Consider the following 19,253-nt stretch of genomic DNA (forward strand, 5'->3'; position numbering starts at 1 on the left):
CTGGGCAGAGCCAAGCTCCCTCTTCTGATGACTGACTGAGAATAGAGAAGCATTCCCCAAAGCTGATGAGGTCACAGGGTTAAGACTATGCTTTTGTTATGGCACAATGACATCCTATTTACCTGGTGGAGTCCGGCTTTCTTCTCCATGCAACTGTGACCTCAGCGTGAAAACCAGACTTTTGTCTCCCTGACAAATAGAGGCTCAACGTTCAGATTTGCTTGGTTGCACCTCAGTGGCCTCTAGCTGCGAGACCTGCGGGCTCCTTATGTAGTCACAATGTCTGTCTCTGCTGAAGATATTTCAGCAACAGCTTTGCTCTTGGACCTGGGTTTTTGATCAGTCGACAGGTTTGAAAACCACTTATGCATTATCATCTGCAAAATCTTGAACATTGTAGTTTGAAGAAATGATCTTTCTGAAATGAATAGGTTTTTTTTTTTATTTGTAAAGAATTCATAAATTGCAAACTACACGTAAAGTCTTTTTTAAACAGTGAAACAGAGCTGTTTCAAACACTTAGAGCAAGCCCACCATAAGTTGACTCCTCTGCACCCAGCCTTTGAACTAGATGATGAACACATAACACAGGATATAAAGAGCTTTCATGAGTTTTACCAAACCAGAGCTAAAAATTGCTAAAATATCTGCTTAGATTGGGCTTCAAAACTTTTGGCCTTTCCGTCTCTAAAGTTGCCTCCAAACCGCTAAAACCTGAGCAGTCCCTGTGATGTATTCTTTCTAATCTCGTCCAATCTGGTCACTCCCAATGAAAATCTTAACATCTCCAGCACTGCCACCTTCGATTCAGCCTCCTTTTTTTAGTGCCACTGTCTTCAGATGTGGAAAAACTAACTAAATGAACCTTCTAAAGTCTCTGAACTCAGTGCCAACACAAACACAATCAGTGTTAGTTCATCAGATCAACAGATCACTGACCAGATGTCACGCAAATTCATGTTACGCATGAAGCAAATAAAATGAAACGTATGCTTACATCTTTATTCCAAACATGACTGCACATAGTTACAAGTACTCAGTTGCAACTGACTTGAAACTTGTTCAGAGTCCCAACATAATTGGATCACATGTTTCCTGATTCATCTGTTGATTGGCTCATTTGGGGGTAGTGACAGGACACGTACCATCTTTTGATCTTTTCTAGATTTTTATTCACTATACTTTTAGTGCCATGTCTCGGCTAAATAAAGTCTCTCTGACTGCCTCCCATCACCTTATTTGCCTCCTCCAAGAGCACGATTCCTTCTTCTTTCCAAAGTTGTTCCAGCATAAGTCATTTCATCTGGGAAATGCTAAAGCTAAAGGGGAAAGCAGAAGCTTTATTGTTTTGGTTGCTCATTTCAGCTTTAATTTTCCTAGGGGTCAATATTCATTTACTTCATAATGATAAAAAGAATTGCTTAAACATTGCTCTCACACCTTAAAAGAAACAATGAAATAAAAAGCTCCAACCACCGCCTCACTGCTACTTACTTTTAAGGTCTTTGCGACGATTTGTGCTTTCTTTCTTTTCTTTTTTTTTGAAGGTTCCTTCAATATTTGAAGTCAGTTTTTATCATTTTCTCTGTCCCAACTGATTTCTTTCAAAAAGCTTTAAGTTATTCAGTCTCTTGATTAAAAGTCTGAGAAGAACTTGAGTTATATCGGGTTGTTTACCAGTCGCTAGTGATAAAATCTTATGGCTCTGTCCCAACTGCTTTTTTATTAAGACGAAGCCAAGTGTCAGTAAGCCAGTGAAGACTCTTTACTTGTTAAATGGGGCGGTACCATGACCATCAATTGCCACCCACTTTGCTTTTATGCTCTGCTAATGTATTGACACTGTCAAGGATAGGAGTAAAATGCTGAGTGGAAAGGCAGACTGCAAGAGTAAAGCTGCTCACTTTCACCCTGAGGAGTGTTGTTTTTTTTAGCTGTACACCTCGAATTGATACAGCTTTATTTGCAAGTTTAAACCCGAAGCCCTGACTGGTCATCTGAGGAAGTCGGTTATGAAAGCCACCTGATAGCTAGCCCCCGGGGCCCTTCTCTTTCCGTTTACCCGCTCTCCTAATCCAGCGCTAATGGTTAGCAATGGAGGCCCAGAGGAAGATTCAACCGTTGGTGTGTGGAAATCCCTGCTGGAGTGGGAGTGTCGCGCTTGAGGAAGTACTCAGCGAAGCGCGCCACAGACAGCGACGGGACCCTCATGCCATGTGCACCGCAATGCTCAAGGTGACCCGGCAAGACAAATTTACCAGCCGCGCACACACTCACACAGCACAGCGGACACACTTTTGATTGTGATCGCAGAGGAAAGCTATAAAGAAGGGATATTCCTTTTGGAACATCTTCTAAATCTGTCAGTTGGTGAATTTAATTTGTTGTGTCTCCACAGTTGTTGTAATAGTTGCGGCTTCTGTGGTATTTTCAGACAAGGATATCTGAGGCTTGACAATGGGACAGAGGCAGAACCCAGACGCCAGCAGAAACAAAAGACTTGAAAGAAGTGTTCAATATCAAACCTGCTGCAAACTGCTCCAGGCATTTAGGGTGATTGTAGAGAAGTGGTGGCAGAGATGTGATACAGCTAGATAGTACATAAACTGCTAATTAAATGTTTCAGGGTCGCAGCCGTGTAATTTCCTTCATCGGCTGATAAGAGACTTAAAGGTTTGTTCTCGCTGTCTTCTTTGCAGCGTTTTGGCCTCAGCTTTGTTAGCCTTTGATGGATGACTTTATGCATTATTTCACAGGCCTAACTTTTCATACATGAGAATTGTTACACAGAAGAAACCATGTTGTTTCACCTCATTGTTTAGCCTTGGGGCCCAGGGTCACGTTTAAATGCCATTTGTTAGTGTCTGCACAAGTGTTTGGAGGTCTGAACTTTGACCCTGCTTGTGTCTGAGTGGGATGCTGCTGTCGGTATTGAACAATGGCAGTGCGACAGGGCGGACTGATATGGTGTGGTCGAGGCCGATGCCGCAGGCCTTTGGTCTAACCTTTGGCCAGCAGTGCTGTCAGCAAAGAAAAAACACCAATCAGAATACTCAAATCGGGCTTAAAACTGAAACTGCTGATGAACTGTGTATTTATTCCTAACATTGCTTCAACTGATGGCTACAAGAAGAAATGCGAATCTTCTGTGTGTTCGTGTGTGGGAGAAGAGTTAATCTGCATACTCATGTAGCCTCACCAAAATACCAATTTAGGATTTTATTCTTCCAGAGCAAAGTACGTTTCACAGTGTCCCTATTAGACCAAAATGAATGTCAGAAAGGGGGAGAAAAAAGGGAGAGGTACTAATCTCAGTGAAGAAAAGTGTTAAAAGAAGATTGATATTAATATCAAATCAGGGCATGTATGGGAGAGGCAGCGTAGCGCGAAATGCTTAATCTAAACTGCACGGACGTCCATCGAGGAAGCACTATATGTGGACTGACCTCCTTAACCCGTCCACCAGGATCCTTTTTGCTGTAATGAATAATAGAGGATCGGTTGGGTCAAGCAAAGCACTGCTGGGTGCCCTCTCCTCCCCCGCGAAGGGTCCGCTTGCCGATCGCCCCTGAACGACACAATGTGCAATGTGTCCCAGAAGCCTCAATCAATTATTGATGCCTGATGAGAGAGGCGCCAAGACAATCTCTCAACTTCTAACTTCTTGGTGATATGAAAGTGAGATTGAATAGTCCTGGTGTACACGGCACACCCTTCAGGTTAATTGTGGTTAAGCATCATTTGTGTGCGTGAAGCATGATTGCTGCCCAGCACAGCTGAGATGAGGCTGACCCTGAAATGGGCGCTTTGAAATTGGTTCTGCACACAGATTTTGTCTGGAGTCCTATTAAACAGTGAATTTATTTGAGCTCAATCGACCAAATATGCATGCTCACTTTAAAATCACCCACTTCAGCTTGTTTGCGAGTTCTAGTTTTCCTTCCCACCCACCCCCTCTCCTAGTCTCTCTGGCCAGTGCGCCTTAATACCAGTCGCTGTCTGATAGAGATGCTGAACAAACATGTACAGATCAAAAACAACTCCCATCCAGTCTCACATTTCAGCCTAAATACATGTAGTGTCCTAAACAGAGATTATCTGGCCGGCCGATCTTGATTGTCTTCCCTTTTTTTGCGCTCCCAGGTGGCAGAGCGAGGTCCACATGTTTGCACAGGCACAGCAGCAGTCCCTCGGGGGCGATGCTACTTGCAGCTAAACCCTCTGATGCTTCTGATCACACATCACAGTGTGTCTGTGTGTTTGTGTTTATCTGTCTATGCATACAACGCGCGAACACATCGGCACACTGCGAAGGTGCAGTTGATGTACTATATCGCATGCTATTATGCCACCAAAAAAAGAAGAAAAAAAACCCAGATTGAGATAGCAGCGGGTTTGCGAGATGCAAATCTCCTTCGTGGAAATGTAGTTTTATGAGAAACTCGCGAGATAATCGAACACGAGACTTCTTAATCTGGCTGCTAGATATAATATTATGATAAAGTAATGAACAATAAAATTGCATTAGTGGCTTTGTGCAGTGAGAGCTGACTGATTTGCCTTCACTTGGATCCATGACAGTTGTTTATTGATGCCTTGGGGCCAGACGACAAAATGATGAATAGGGAGGAAGTAATCAGAAGCACTCTTGAGATGCACCACAGATACGCTTCCTCCACAGGGCCTGCTACAGTGCCTTATAACAATTAGGTTTTATTAATAGTATTATTCTCATTAAAATGTATCATGTCAAGCAAAAGAAATTCAAATTGACCTGGATTCTTCTTCTCAGATAATCAAAATTAAAATCAGAAGATGTTTCCAAAGTAGAAAAAAAAACACTTTTTTTTTAATGTATTTCCAGTTTCTCTATCTTTCATCTGAAGGTGTGGAGCAGTTCTGGTTTATGTGGGGATATCGCTGCCCAAGGTTAAACACTCTGTGTCAGGCAGCAGTTTTTGTTTGAGCTTTACACAATTAAAGAGAATTAAAGTCTGTTTTCTCCCCAACATAATTACAGGGTATGAAATGAGTCACAGCGGAGCGTTTGAGGCTCGACAATGGTGGAGGAAAAAACTTGTTCATCCGATTGTGACTGCCAGAACATTGCCCCGTGGAGACAGGAGGGAAACAAACACGCGGGAAGGAAAAATAAATCCAAATTCATCTCCTTATTTCTTTCATTCTTTTATTTGAATACAGATGCATTCAGTCCTGTGTCAGTCACTCTTTTTAAAAAATGCCCGTCTTGAATTTTTTTGTACAGTAAAGCTGTACTTACTGTTTGGGGATGCTGAATGGCAAAGATTTCGCTCTCATTGTGACAAATTTCCCGCTTCTGCTCGGAGACAGTGACAGACTAAACTTTCTTTTACGCACCCAACTCCTCTTTTTCTTTTCTAAATAGAAGGACACAAAGTGTTGTGTTGGGGGAGGTGGTATGCTTTTTTTTTTTTTTTCTTTTTTCAGAGGGGGTGGAGGGGGGACGTGAACGAGAGGTTGCTCACCCTGTGGGAGGATTTGACATATTTTGCAATCAGGAATGAATCAAACAGATAACAAATGTTTAAGAATCTCTGAACCCTATGGAGTGCGTTCCCTTCCCCTTTTATCTGATGCAACTATCGGTTGTCTTTCCTTTATCAGCTTACAGTAAGGGATGCCACACAGCAGCAGCAGCAGCAGCAAAAAGAGCAGACGTCAGAGGGAAAAATGCTTGGCTGCAGTGCCCTCTTGTGGTGGCTGGTGGCATTTCGGTTGCTGAAACTTCCTTGAGGTCTTCAGATAGATTCTCCAGTCAGTAGAAAAAGCAATGGCTAAAGTTGTTTTCAACCAGTTATTTAAAAAATGTCCTTAACTCTCCCTTTGTACTCAACTAAGACACTAAAACACATTTTTAAAGAGTAAAATGTTGGTAATCTCTCTGAAGTACAGTTTTAAAGGCCCGCAAAGCAGCAGAACTACTAAGAAATGAATGTTCTGACAAAGTTTGAAGAGTCGAAGTCACCCTCTCCGAACCAAATCCTCGGCCCTTGTTTGGGTTCTTTTGTCCGTCGCTTGCCCAAATAAGCCTCTCTCCTTGCTGTGGGGATGAGAGGACAGGAGATAGGATTATGCGATGACTTGTGTTTGTTCGATGATGAACAAGCCCTCGTTAGCGAGCACTTTAATGTGTGGACAGATAGCGCGCTCATTAGCTCTAGTAATGACCACTTCACAGTGTACTGCTGCTCTAATTGCATGTTTTGTTCTCTGTGAGGCTGCGGCGCTGCACAGTGGAAGGCATCTCTCCCCTTCCCTTCCAAGAAACTCGCTCGTCCTTTCTTCTTCCTCCTCCATCTATCACAGTTTGAGGATGCAGCATATTTTGTGGTCACCGTTCTGTCTGAATGAGGCATGGCGGATTAGAAGCTCCCAAAATCATGTCGACTAAATGGAACAGATGAGACTGGATGAAAAGCCCCGGTATTGTCCCTGTAGCTAGGGCAACTGAGGTTCCGACTCAATTGTACTTCTGTCGATTAATTCAGTTATGCGGCAGTAATAATTTTTGAAGATATTGAACGATATGATGGGGGACTAGAAATATGGAAAACTTATGATCTCACCTTTTGATGCCGAAAAAAAATACGAGTAGCTTCCAGCATCAAAAGCCCTAATCATATCATATTTTCGGAACATAAAAGGCTCTCTCCTTTCCCCATTTTACTTCCTCAGCTGTAGATATGTCATGTCAATCGTTACATTATGCACAAGTGCTGTCTTTTTTATTGTGAATTCCACATCGGGTGGGACATTTGATATGGAAGCTCAGAGGATTCTGATGCCCTTCTATTTTCCTTGATTTCGTTACCAGTGGGACATTTTTGCCTCCGTATTCTTTCATGTTCCTCCCTTCTCTGAAAGTAAGTTGTTTATTCTCCATGATGACTATCTCCAGCTCAAAAAAAAATATCTTCTGAAAAGACTTCTGAGCAAATCTGTCCAGGCTTGGTCCCTTTTTAAATCTAAGGCTTGGGTAGAAGCCTACAATGGCTTAGACTCCTTGGAGGAGGCAGCTTTCTTTTACTCTCTTTCTCCATTCCCAGTCATCTTTGTGATACTTGTGAACACACAGCTTTATGACAAGGAGCTAACTTAAATCAATTTAAAACAGCTTTTGAAATGCCTTTCGATATGCCATTGTGTTTACTTGAAAAAGAATGAAAAGAAAATCTGAATTGTAACATCTGTCATATTGGGTGCCCCCCTCCCGTGCAGCTTTCGTTACACGCACAATGCAGTATTGATCGATTCAAGTCCATTTAGGTTTTGAAATAAATATATATAAAAACATATAATCTATCCAGGCTAGAAAGCAGAGAAAGCGGGAAGAAAGAATCGGAGGGCCTGCAGGCAAACAGACGCATTAAAGACATCCAGAGCACAGAGGCAGCCAAGCTATGCTAAGCCAGCAGGATGATTCATTTAAGCACATCTCTGTAAGCGCCACAGTCATTGTTGCTCAGCTGCGTACACTGCAGTGAACAGCAGCTTTAAGTGGAAGAGAACTGCGGTGGTCATTCTTTGGAACAACAGTAAAAACTATCAAAGTTTGCTGAATAAAGAGCTGCTCGCTCACTTCGTCTGCTTGCTGTATTTCAGACCTGGGCTCGAGTGCTTTTGCTCCCCAAAGAGGATCAAGTGGCTCTTGAAATCATAGGAGGTAGTGACCATGAAAAAGACCTTAGCCTCATGTTCCACATTATATCTCATAGACCATCAGGCCGGCGCACAATGTGACTCAAGACCCTTCAAGTGACATCTTAGTACGAACAGAGCGGCAGAATTGCACTGAAATACCTCTTTGCCGAAGCCAACCTGAGCTACAAGCAAATCCTTTTAATCCAGTACAGTATACTTAAGGACTGACCATTGGTAAACCCCAGAGAAGAGAGAAGTATTAATAAGCTGTCACAAGGCTTACTCATTCTATGATTTCCACAGACACTTAACTGCCATGGTGAGAGGCAGGGGAGGGCTCGGGGATGAGTGCTCACCCCTGATCTTTACCCCTCTTAAAGCAGTAGGGAAAATGGAGGCAGGCAGGGGATTATGGAGTGCAGTAATTGTGGAGAGGTGTTGGAGTCAGGATGCAGCGTTTCTGCTGGATTAAGACAAGAAGACAGGCTAATCTTGGATTGGGAGAGGAGACACAAGGGTCGGAGTTGTTCTGGAGCCCTGAGGCCGTTTGGAAAGCTTAAGTGGCAAAAAAAAAAGAGGACTGCTTATCCACACCTCTCTTGTGCTGCGAGTCGGCCCTCCTCAAAATCACGCAACGCTACCATCTTTCAGCATATTAAATGCTTCCACATGTTGTCATTCACTCCCATAGAAGCAGACTCGCCCCGAAGTCTAATTTTCTTGCTTGTAATGTTCAGAAAGGATGAGACTCTTGGAGAATGGTCACTTTCTTCTGCTGACATTCAGCAGCCCTTGACGCTTATTAGCAATAATAATCATGATGGAAAACGCCGGCACGTTGCATTTTTTTTTCCCCGCTTTATTTCGCCCCTCTTCGCCTTCCCCTCGATGCCTTTGTGCCGCCACAGTCCCCGGTGCTTCCTCACTCCAGTTTGTTGTTGTGCTTCCATTGTCTCCCTGAGGGGAGGTGACCCCGTGTCTGTTGGTTGTATCAGCAGCCCTGCATTGTACTCGGGGGGGGATTTAGACTCTCAAAGCATCTTCCCGCTGCAGCTTTCCCAGCAAACACCCAAAGTGGTATCTCGCCTTTTCTCTCGCTCAGACATTAATCTTGCTCTACCCTTCTACATCAAAAATGCTTGTATTGTCAGCGCGCGCTAATGTTTGCCTCCTATTCACTATATATACACATATATGTATTTTTGTGTCTGAGGGAATCAGTCGAATGCATTGTTCCCAAATCATTGTAATATCTATTTAGAGTGGCAACAGCACTGGCTGCCGATGCTCAGTATTCATGGAGCATAAACCAGCCTTAAGACTTAGAAAAGCTGAAAGGGCTTATCCCTATATTCTTAAACTCCCCTCTTTTATGTTGGTCTTAGGCATTAAGGATAGGATTGTGAATAGCAATTGTTCAACTGCTGCACTGAGAGTGAGTGTGTATACGTGGGTGGGGGTGTTTTATTCCTTGGCAAAATCCTTTCCCTTTCTCCCATTTTTTTCATCTGTAAATATTAACTGTGTTCTTAACTCTTAACGGTGTATGGGACACAGTAATGTGCTTTTAAGGATATATTATGTGAAAGATTTTCCACTGCATACACTGCTGCTTGAAATAAGAAAAGGCTATTTTATGGAGCCTGAAAACAAATTTGCTACGGCAGAAAGAAAAGAAGAGGAAGAAGAAAAAAAAAAATAGAACTTTGCAGTATCAAGTCGTCAGCAAACAATGAAAGGGAGATCTCAAAGGGGGCCGGGCGAATCTTTAAAAAAGAAAAAGATTGCATATCGTTTTTATTTATTTATTTATTTTTTTTTTTTGTTGCGTCGCAGTGTTTCAAATCCGTGCTCCGTCTTTCTTCAGAAAGTGTGTAGTGCTAATGCATTTCAAAAGCCCTTTTTCAAAGCACAATGGAATATCGCCACAGAAGTTTAGTGGTTCCGCTAAAGAGAGTGGCTCAGTCATTGAGAGCTGTTCCCCATTGTGCCCGAGCCTAAGACATTCTCGCTGAAAAGTCGCCATCGTTTTTCACTTTTCATAGCTGGAGTTAAAAGGTTGTTGAGAAAGCTTACATATATCTCCGCTGCCTTATAAAGTGTTAGAATAATTACTGTTGTGAATCTAATTATTTGGGGTCTTACTATGAGACAGAGCGAGATCTGGTTTATCAAAAGAAAAACACGCACAGATCTCAGGTATGTTATCCACGAGGCTGAACCAAAGTCCCGAGTCCTGTCTAGCATACACCGCCTGTATAAACATATTTCAAACCCATTTAATTTAGCTGTAAGAGCGGGACTGAGCAAACCGTTACATGTACTGTAAAGTGCAGTCAACTGTGTATAATCAAAACAGAGAGCGGCACTTAGGGGATTGTGACAGCTGCAGCCACTCCTGTTGATATCAAATAAGACCTTCTGAAACCTTAAGGATGAGTTAGCATGAAACAAATTGCTCCTAATTGTCAGGAGGATAAATTGTGACTGTGAGCGTTTGTAATTCTGTCAGCTACCATTCACCCCCACATCTCCATTCATCTGGGCTCAAGCACTTTAATTGAGAGGGTCTGGGCTGGCTGAGTGAATTGGTAATAGAAATAAGGACCCAGTGTGGATATTTTAATCAGTGCTGACTTTTGTACCGGGGCAGAAATGAGTCAGTGCACCATGGAGTGGCGGGCCATCTATCTCCAGGGCCTCAGGTGGAGATGGAGGAGTGGCGTCTCCACTGGATGTGACAGTCACTCAGAGGATCTAACGGCTCAGCACTCACTATTGATTGTTATTGGGATATACGCTTCCCATCCGAAACAATAAATCGAATCAACCACAAGGATGTAGAGTCTCGCTGTAAGAGCCAACTCATTCAATACATTATATAAAAACAACTCTTAAAAAGGCAATGTGGTAAATAATACATTAAAAATATATGTAAATATTAAGTTATAGTTAATATTGGTACTAATGTACTTACCTGTTAACTTGCTTTTAGTAGTAGTAGTGTATATAAGATCAATATCACTCTCATGATATGGCAAGGCTCAGAGGGTAGCTAGCTTAGCTTAGCTTATCTTAGCTTAGCTTAGAGCGTAAGACTGGAACAGGAGGAATCAGCTAGGTTTGTCCAAAGATACAGGTATAACGATTGAAACAATGCATGCTATTGAATCTATATACAAATCTGTTTTAACTGATAGGATAGTGAGTCTGCATGCCCCTGTGCTGCTTCTATGTGGTCATCTTTTATATCTGCTAGCTTCATATGTAAACAGCAGTGTTGTATTACAGGTATAGTTATGATGTATGTCTCAACTCAGCCACTCAACTCAGCCTATCCATATAAAAACAGATGTTTTTTGGAAAGCAAACAGATTTTGTTTTTGCATAGATGAAGCAAAAGGGTAAATATGTAATTCTTAGCATCCTGCATGCATTATTTTTCGTTTATTTGGACAGAGTTCAATTATCTGTAGCCCCAAACTGAAATGAGGGTAGTATTGCGCTAATTTTTTCACATGAATGCAAAGTGTTTGGACTTTAGAGCATAGCTGAACTGCTTCATTTACTATAATATAAAATGTAAGCACTTCAGTATGTTTGCTCATTGCTGTGCACTTTAGCTGTCCTCTTCTTCTTCCTTTGTGCTTTCCTGGTATCGTTTTTTACCTCCGTGTGTTTCTGTCTTTGCAGAATTTCCATGACTATTTTTTAGCTGTTTCTACTGGCTTTTCCTTTATCAGGTTTTGTTTTGCCTCTTGTTTTGATCTTTTTTCTTCTTTCTCAACATTACTAATGATATCTGAATGCTTTTGTTCCCTTCATGGATGCCATTTATGGGAAGGATGGTGTCGCTGTGTCCCTACCACTTTTCTAAAATTGTCCCCTACCACTAATTTAATACCAACTGCATTTGTGGATTTGGTACATAAACCATATTCCTGCCTCCCTCGCCCAATTTTGGTGATTAGCTCTGCTATTTCCTGCTAATGTACAAGGCTGTTGATGTAATAAGGCATCGATTTTAAATGGGGTGCAATTGTCCATGTCAATCTAGGTTTTTTGCGTCCTTCCCCATACTGAGACCAAACATCCACCCTACAGTACCTCTGACGTTCCTAATGTTCCTTGTCATATTTTCTATCTATCATGTCTTTAGTACTTATGGTTTGTGGCTCTTTTTCCACCTGAATTTGTGAGTTTTTTTACATTAACATTAGTTCTTAAACTCCCTTCCTTAAACTCTGCCTTGATGTTTCTGTTTTGATGTAGTGCTGCTGACGACTGGATGTGTAAATGCTGATCATTCACTCTCTGTCTGCAGTGTTATTACATGTGACAGCTGAAGCCCCTGTCCATTTAAAAACACATACTGTAGTAGTTCATAAACAGGAATATTCATAGGAATATTTATAAAATTGGGACAACAGGGAATAGATCAGAACTCATGTCTATTTATTCAGCTCCAGGATATTTTGCGTGGCTCGCACATGTTAACTTCTGCATATTCTAATTTGTCCTTGTCATGTTTATCATTAATCTTTGGCCCTGGTTTGCTTGAGACACAGTGATTTGTTGAGATGCCCCCTGGGAGAACTAAAGATATTCTCCAATATGATAATGCCATTACACCCGCCTCGGAAAACCTGTCATATAAATTATACATTATCAGTGCCTACATGCACTATGTGTTGATGTGACAGTTCTCAGTCTGGAGGAAAAACACTTAGACCTGTCACTTATAATGCATTTTCCTTTTTCCAGTTAGCTAACCTATCAGTGCTCAAGTGTGGTCTTTGATTATTAATTAAATATTCATAAAGGAATGTGTATAATTGACTATAGCTGAATAACACTTCATTGACGCTGTTGGATTTTATCAAGCCATACACGGGATTTCTTTTAAGTTACAACATTATCATTATTTTACTATAATGAGCTGGACATATCGACAACTACGATGGAGGATGTTGGCAACATGAACACGAATCCTGGCTGAGGTGATATTAGCTTTTCTTTTCATTTATCATTAATTTGACAGACGCATAAACTGTTTTAGGCCATCGCTTGACAAAACTCATCAATCAAACGACACAGTACAGCACACTTGATATTATTGAGCATTATTCACCATTGTGCCTCAATGACTCCACTTTTTGAATGTGGTAAGCTCATATATCAATCAGAAGCTTTGTTAAATGTTGATTATTTTAAACAGGCGGAATCACGAGATTAGGAACAAATGATTAATCACAAGAGTTTTTTGAGGGGTTTTTACTGCAAGAAGTGGGATTTTTTTTTTTTCCGTGCTTAATATCAACTTTTGCGTTTTATAAACAGAAGCAGAGAGGCTGATGACTGGGCGGATCGGTGGACTCGTTTCAGTGCAGTTTGGGAAGAAAAGGAACGCAGCAGAGACACGTTGCTGGCAGAGATGAATTAGAGCTGTGGAAAAGCACTCAGATACTAGCAGGTGACATTTTTCGCCTTGCCTCTCTGTTCCCTCTCTCTTCCATTTTCTCGCCAGCAAAAAAGGGAACAGAGGGTAAAAAGGGTTGCATTGTGCAAAATGGGACAAAGTATAAAACATATTCAAAGAAAGTATGAAATTCTCCAACTTCAGAAAGCCATTTAGATCATCCATCCGAGTGACGTAAGGGAAAATAATATACTTGACCCTTTTGTCTGTACACTTTGAGAAGTTTGTTATAATGGCAAGCCCTGTAATAATTCACTGTACCTCATGTATATTAAGTAGAAATTCACTGGCTTTTATGATAAATTGCTAGGGTAACGCCAGGACACCTCTTTTGCATTTCAATGTGAGAGAGTGTCAGATTCTTATTTCATTACCAGGCGACACATTAGCTGATGGATTTTAATTTTCTTTTTTTTTTCCCTACTGCAAGCAGGAATCCACAGAGACCAGGTCGAAACAGAAAGGCTTTGAATGCGAGGATGGATGAAAAATGAAATAAATAAATATAAATCATTGTCAAGAGCCTTTATAGCAATTTTGAGGCCATCACCAAAAAAAAGGAAGGAAAAAGTAGTCAGTTTGTGTTGTGTTCCTCTGCATACCTTTGCCGATTGCCTGTCCAGAGTGGGAAGCGGTGTGGAGCTCACTTGCTGACTGGACAGAAAATCAAGGTTTAATTCATATTGTGATAAAAATCTGGATGCGGTTGAATCTAAGACATGCTGAGCAGGGGCAAATGTGGAGCAGACGTGAGAGTGTAGCCTTTTCAGCGCATCGCACAGCGGGGCGCTGAGCCACTCCTCTGCAACCCTCCCTTGCCTTTGCCACGAAGCTAAAAACTCTGCTGAGGGATTCTTTCTGCTCGGTTACAGAGGAGAGGAGAACAAAACGCAGGTGCCAAAAGCAATTATCAAATTACCTAAGCCTTTCTTGCCTCTGTTTAATCTGTTTGTAGCAAATCCAGCTAATAATACATTAGGGCAATAAATGTGGCCCTCTGCAGTGGTAATAATTACAGTCACTTCATCTTTCAGTGGGAAAAGAGTGAACAAAAGTAGGTCAGTGTGAAAACTCTGCTGTGGTGAAATATTGCAGGCAGGGAGGAAAAATGTTTTATACTTGTGTTGTAAGTGTACCCATGAGCAAGGCACACAATCCCCAGTGAGTATTTAGCAACCTCTTAGCCCTGGTTTTCTGCTTCTTATGTGTATTTGAGACACGAAGACTGGGTACAAGTGAAAAAAGGAAAGTGTACACTGAGTGTCAACAAGAACACAAACAACAGGTTGGCTCAGACCACAAGGGGCAAAATGCTGCTTAGTTTATGTGTATTAGGAACAACTACATTTTGAGGAAAGTTTAAGGTATCAGACTTGAAGCACTTGTATGGTGTTTTTTCCAGTATTTTGCTTCTTTTATGGATGAAATGTAGCAAACTGCTCAGTGACACTAAAGTATAAAACAGCATCCTCCTTGCAGGTGATTGCAGTTAGTAACACTTACCATTTGGTTGCCCAGAGGTTGACTGTGCAGCACTAAACCTCTGGACAACAACTTTCGGATACAAGGCGACTGCACAGGTCATGTGATGGGAGACAGCTTTGCCCCAAATAATCGTGGTCTGATTTAAACTGACTGCAGTTACTCTCAGATTGGTTAACAAATAATTGCTGTCCAATTCAGATAAGCAAACAGACGAGTGCAACTCATCTGCGCAGCAACTCGATTGGTTGCCACTTGGTTGTATTCTGTTTATAAAATCAAGCTTGCTGAGTGCCCATGTTATTTTATAGTTAAATTGCATTCGTGCAGCAACTACATCACCATTTCTGGAGGCGTTTCTGAATTTCGGTATCAAATCTACGAGGTTCTGGCTCAACTCTGGATGTAAAGAGTGAATGTCAATTTCTGTTTAATACAAATTTATTTTTATGTAGAGGAAAGAATTTTTGATGGCAAACTGGCACCCTTTCATTGCCCTTTATCACCATCTTGAGACACCAGAACTTATTTGAAGACTGACGCTGACTGTTGCTGTCAACCAGTTTGCAAACTAATTGTAAACAGTTGCAAAAACTTGGATTGTGTTGCTGTTTCCAACCACTGATTTGTTAGTGTAGTGTAAAGGTTGCACGGCTGAAACACAAAGTGCTGAGCTAGTAAAATCTTTAAAGCTCAAGCTGTAACTGTTTCCAGAAATAATGCATTTTGATAGATTAAACGCAACTAAAACTTTTTGTAAAGGAAAGCATTACTATCTTTTATCTATATGTGCATACATATATTAAAACTGGCTGTTCGTGTGATTTAAGAAAGAACGTAAAACTCGTAAGACTTTGTGCTAACCAACAGTTTTTACTTTTTTCATTACCATTATAATGCTACGATATGCTGACTGTACTTCACAATATCTTTTATACTCATATGTCTGCAAAGCTCATGCATTACCAATCTTGCTTTGTTTTTAAGTTGCTGTTCAGTTGCACTTGCAGTTAGTGGGTGGAAACCTTTTCAAACCAATTTTTAAATAATAGCAACCTTGTGTGGTGCAACTGTGTTAATCAGAGATAAATTAGAACAATTTTAATTTCTACTAAATAAAAAGATAATGTGACTCTTTTCTTAAATGATTGGATATGGTTCAAGTGGAAGCTGTTTGGTGCAGCAGGATATTGGGCCATCATGAGCTGAAGCTGTTGGTGTTTGGCCTAAACCATTTCTGTATGCTGAATATTCTCATAGCCATCAGCAAAGAAGCAGCACTGCAGTCTTTCTGCCTCTCAAATCTGACTATATTCACAGAGAGAACAAGAACCTCCCTCATTTCATATCCAGTCCTCCGTCTGTGGAGCGTCTTCCTACTATCCATTGTCACCGCATTAACCGTAGGCTAGCATAAAAGTAATTGGAAACTGATGCGAGCCAAAGCTTCAATTAATGCACCACCAAAGTCCCCGTTCTGTGTAATCGGCAATAATGGTTTCATGTTTGGGAGGGCGTTTGGTCACTCGCATTCAGCACTCACCTCCTGACAGAGGCTGTTAAACCCTGCTCAAAATCCCCACTCCACAGTAATCTTCATTTCAGTCATTTTCCTTCTTTCTCCATCTCTGATGACAGCTCCAGTGTCTTCGTTTTGCTTGCAGTCAGATTGTGCGCCCGAGTGAACAGGAGGTGTAATTGACTACTGACAACTCGGCGACAGGATTCTTAATTATTACTCTAGGGTATGGTGGCTGGCCGGCCGGGGTTCAGCTCTCTTACTGAGTATGCTAACAGAGTCATTTTTCCTCTTCTCTGTGAATATTGAAATGTAGTTTTGTTCACTGCGTTTCCACGTCAGACCCCGAGACTTTGAATTTAGGGAATGATTGCAAATGAAATGCACATGCTGTGGGTTTAACGCTGTACATTTTTTATACAAGTGCACTGCAGGCTATAGGATACCTGACCCTATCAGTGCTGGTGCAACCAAATGTATTAACAATATATTACAGTTTTCCTTGTGAGAATTTCTAATCAGATGTAAATGTCTGATTAGAGCTGTTAGTTGAGAATATAGAACTTTTGGCTCGTAACACGAGGCTACGTGGTACCTTTGGTTTCTTTTGGCGTTGTGTGTCAATACTTCATCTGCCCTTAAAGCGATAAGACATTACACTGAGGCTTCTGCTGCTACTAGTAAGTACAAGAGCATAATTCCTCTGGTCCTTGCCTGCGCTGGGCCTGCTCAGTGTGATAGAGCACAGTAAAGAGGGTGAGCATCGCTTTGTGCTGCAGTCTGTATCTTTTGTGCGGGTGGATATGGAAGAGGGCGTGAAACAATTGGACAAAATGGCCCTAATGTGCTTAAAGAATCTTCTGTCTTTAATCAAAGCTCACACACATGCACCACAAAGGCAGACAGAGCAAACCCAATTCTCCGCTGCTTCTGCCGAGTGGCTGTTCCTCTCTTGGCTTCAGTGCTAGAAATCAGGATCAGGTTGGCTTTGTGTGTGTGTATGTGTGTTTTTCTTCCGCTGTCATTCTCATAGATTCATTGCCTCATCTCTTAAGGAAGGGACAACGGGGATTTGCTTTAAGACAAGACAGTAAACTTTGTGTTGTCATGATTGCGTCCTGTTGTTTGATCGCTTCATCCATTCAGAAGTCACGATTTGCTTAATCGTCTCGCAAACAAATAGCTTCAATGAGAAGACAATACAAATACAGTCATAAAGTAAATCAAATTGACCACAGACTGAATAATACGCTCATGTGGACTGCTGTTGTGTCTAAAATTGTGTAGCCCTTATTGAATTTATAGTGAGTATTGTTATACAAACGTAGTGCACATGCCTCATGAAGAGCAGGCTTGGTATTGCAGCGTATTGCGTCAAGCGTCGTCACAAGAATTTGATGTAAGTTGATCTGTCATGATTTGTCTGAGCATCTTTCTGATGACCACTGCATAGGACGTAAGGAATGGTGAATGAAGAGGGTGAATGAGATTTCTACATGTGTTTTGGCATCTATGACCAAACAGTGGTGATAGATTACTCAGTGTATACACATTCAAGGGACAAACTTGTTTCATTTGTCAAGGTTTGCAGATTGTGGACACAAAGTGGACTTCAGAGACAGACTTTAGACGCAAGAGGTAATTGGAGTGAGTGGCGACGTCACATTAACGGTGCACGGTGAAAACCAATTAAGATAATAAGGACGTAAAACTAACAAAAGGGCAAAAGAGACAGAAGGCCAACAAAACAGGTAGTGACCAAGCGGGGAATTACGCAAATCAAATCAATTTATTTATATAGCACTTTTCACAGGATAAAAACCACAAAGTGCTTCACAGTAATATAAAACAGAAATACATAAAATACATTAATAATAAAACACACAGCACAAATCTAATTAAAAGCCAATCTAAATAAATGTAAATTAAGCTGCTTTTTAAAAGAATAAATACAATCAAGGCAAGATAATGATGGAGGGAGAGCATTCCATAACCTGGGGGCCACCGGTCTAAAAGATCTATCACCTCTAGTCTTAAAACGAGTTCATGGGACTACCAACAGCCTTTGATTAAAAGATCAAAGGGAGCGTGGGGTTCTAAAAGATCAGAAATGTAAGCAGGGGCATCACAATTCAAAGCTTTAAAAGTCAGTACCAAGATTTTAAAATGAATTCTAAAATGTACTGGAAGCCAGTGTAATGAACGTAACACTGGTGTAATGTGCTCTCTTTTTCGTGTCTTAGTTAAAAGCCTTGCAGCAGCATTCTGGACTAACTGGAGACGGTCAAGATTCCTTTTGCTCAAACAAAGAAAAAGGCTGTTACAATAATCTAAGCGAGATGAAATAAAAGCATGAATAACCATTTCTAACTCAGATTTAGACAGCAAAGTTCGCAGTTTGGAGATGTTTCTTAGCTGAAAAAGGCAGTTCCTAATTAACTGGCGAGAGTGTTGTTCTAGGGACATGGCAGAATCAAACATCACACCAAGGTACCTGAGGCTCAGGTGAACAGATGAGCCAAGAGAACCAAGATGCTGTTTGATTAGAGGTATCTGGTTGTCGGGGGCAATAATTAATGTTTCTGACTTCTCAGAGTTCAACTGTAAGTAGTTGTCACCAAGCCACTGTTCAATGGAAGCTAAACATTTAATTAAAGAGGACAGTTTATGGACTTCCATCGGCTTAAAAGAGCAATAGAGCTGAATATCATCAGCATAGAAGTGATAAGACACCTCAGGGAACTGCCTAATTATAAGTCCTAGAGGTAACATGTACAAAAGAAAAAGAATAGGACCCAGAACTGAACCCTGCGGTACCCCACATGTCAGATCTTTAGAATGTGACATAAACCGATTCGCAAAAACACTAAAATATCTGTTGGAGAGGTATGATTGAAACCACTTCAAAGCCAGACTGGACACACCAACTACGTCCCGGAGCCTGTTAATCAGGATGGTATGGTCAATGGTGTCAAAGGCAGATGTCAACTCCAACAAAACCATGACTGAGGATGCTCCGGAGTCAGCTGACATCATAATGTCAATAGAGACTTTAAGTAATGCGGTTTCTGTTGAGTGACTTTTACGGAA

At 41.3% G+C, this 19,253-nt stretch overlaps 1 long non-coding RNA gene across 1 annotated transcript; it reads left to right on the plus strand.

Moving 5' to 3' along the window:
• The first annotated feature begins 1,390 nt into the window (after positions 1-1,390).
• Positions 1,391-18,643, plus strand: LOC146491230 (uncharacterized). The gene is made up of 2 exons (XR_014872459.1): positions 1,391-2,235; positions 13,024-18,643. It is a non-coding gene; the product is annotated as an uncharacterized LOC146491230 (long non-coding RNA).
• The last annotated feature ends 610 nt before the right edge of the window (positions 18,644-19,253 follow it).

Source organism: Neolamprologus multifasciatus, chromosome 23 (assembly GCF_963576455.1).
Source record: "Neolamprologus multifasciatus chromosome 23, fNeoMul1.2, whole genome shotgun sequence".
Taxonomy (NCBI): Eukaryota; Metazoa; Chordata; class Actinopteri; order Cichliformes; family Cichlidae; genus Neolamprologus; species Neolamprologus multifasciatus.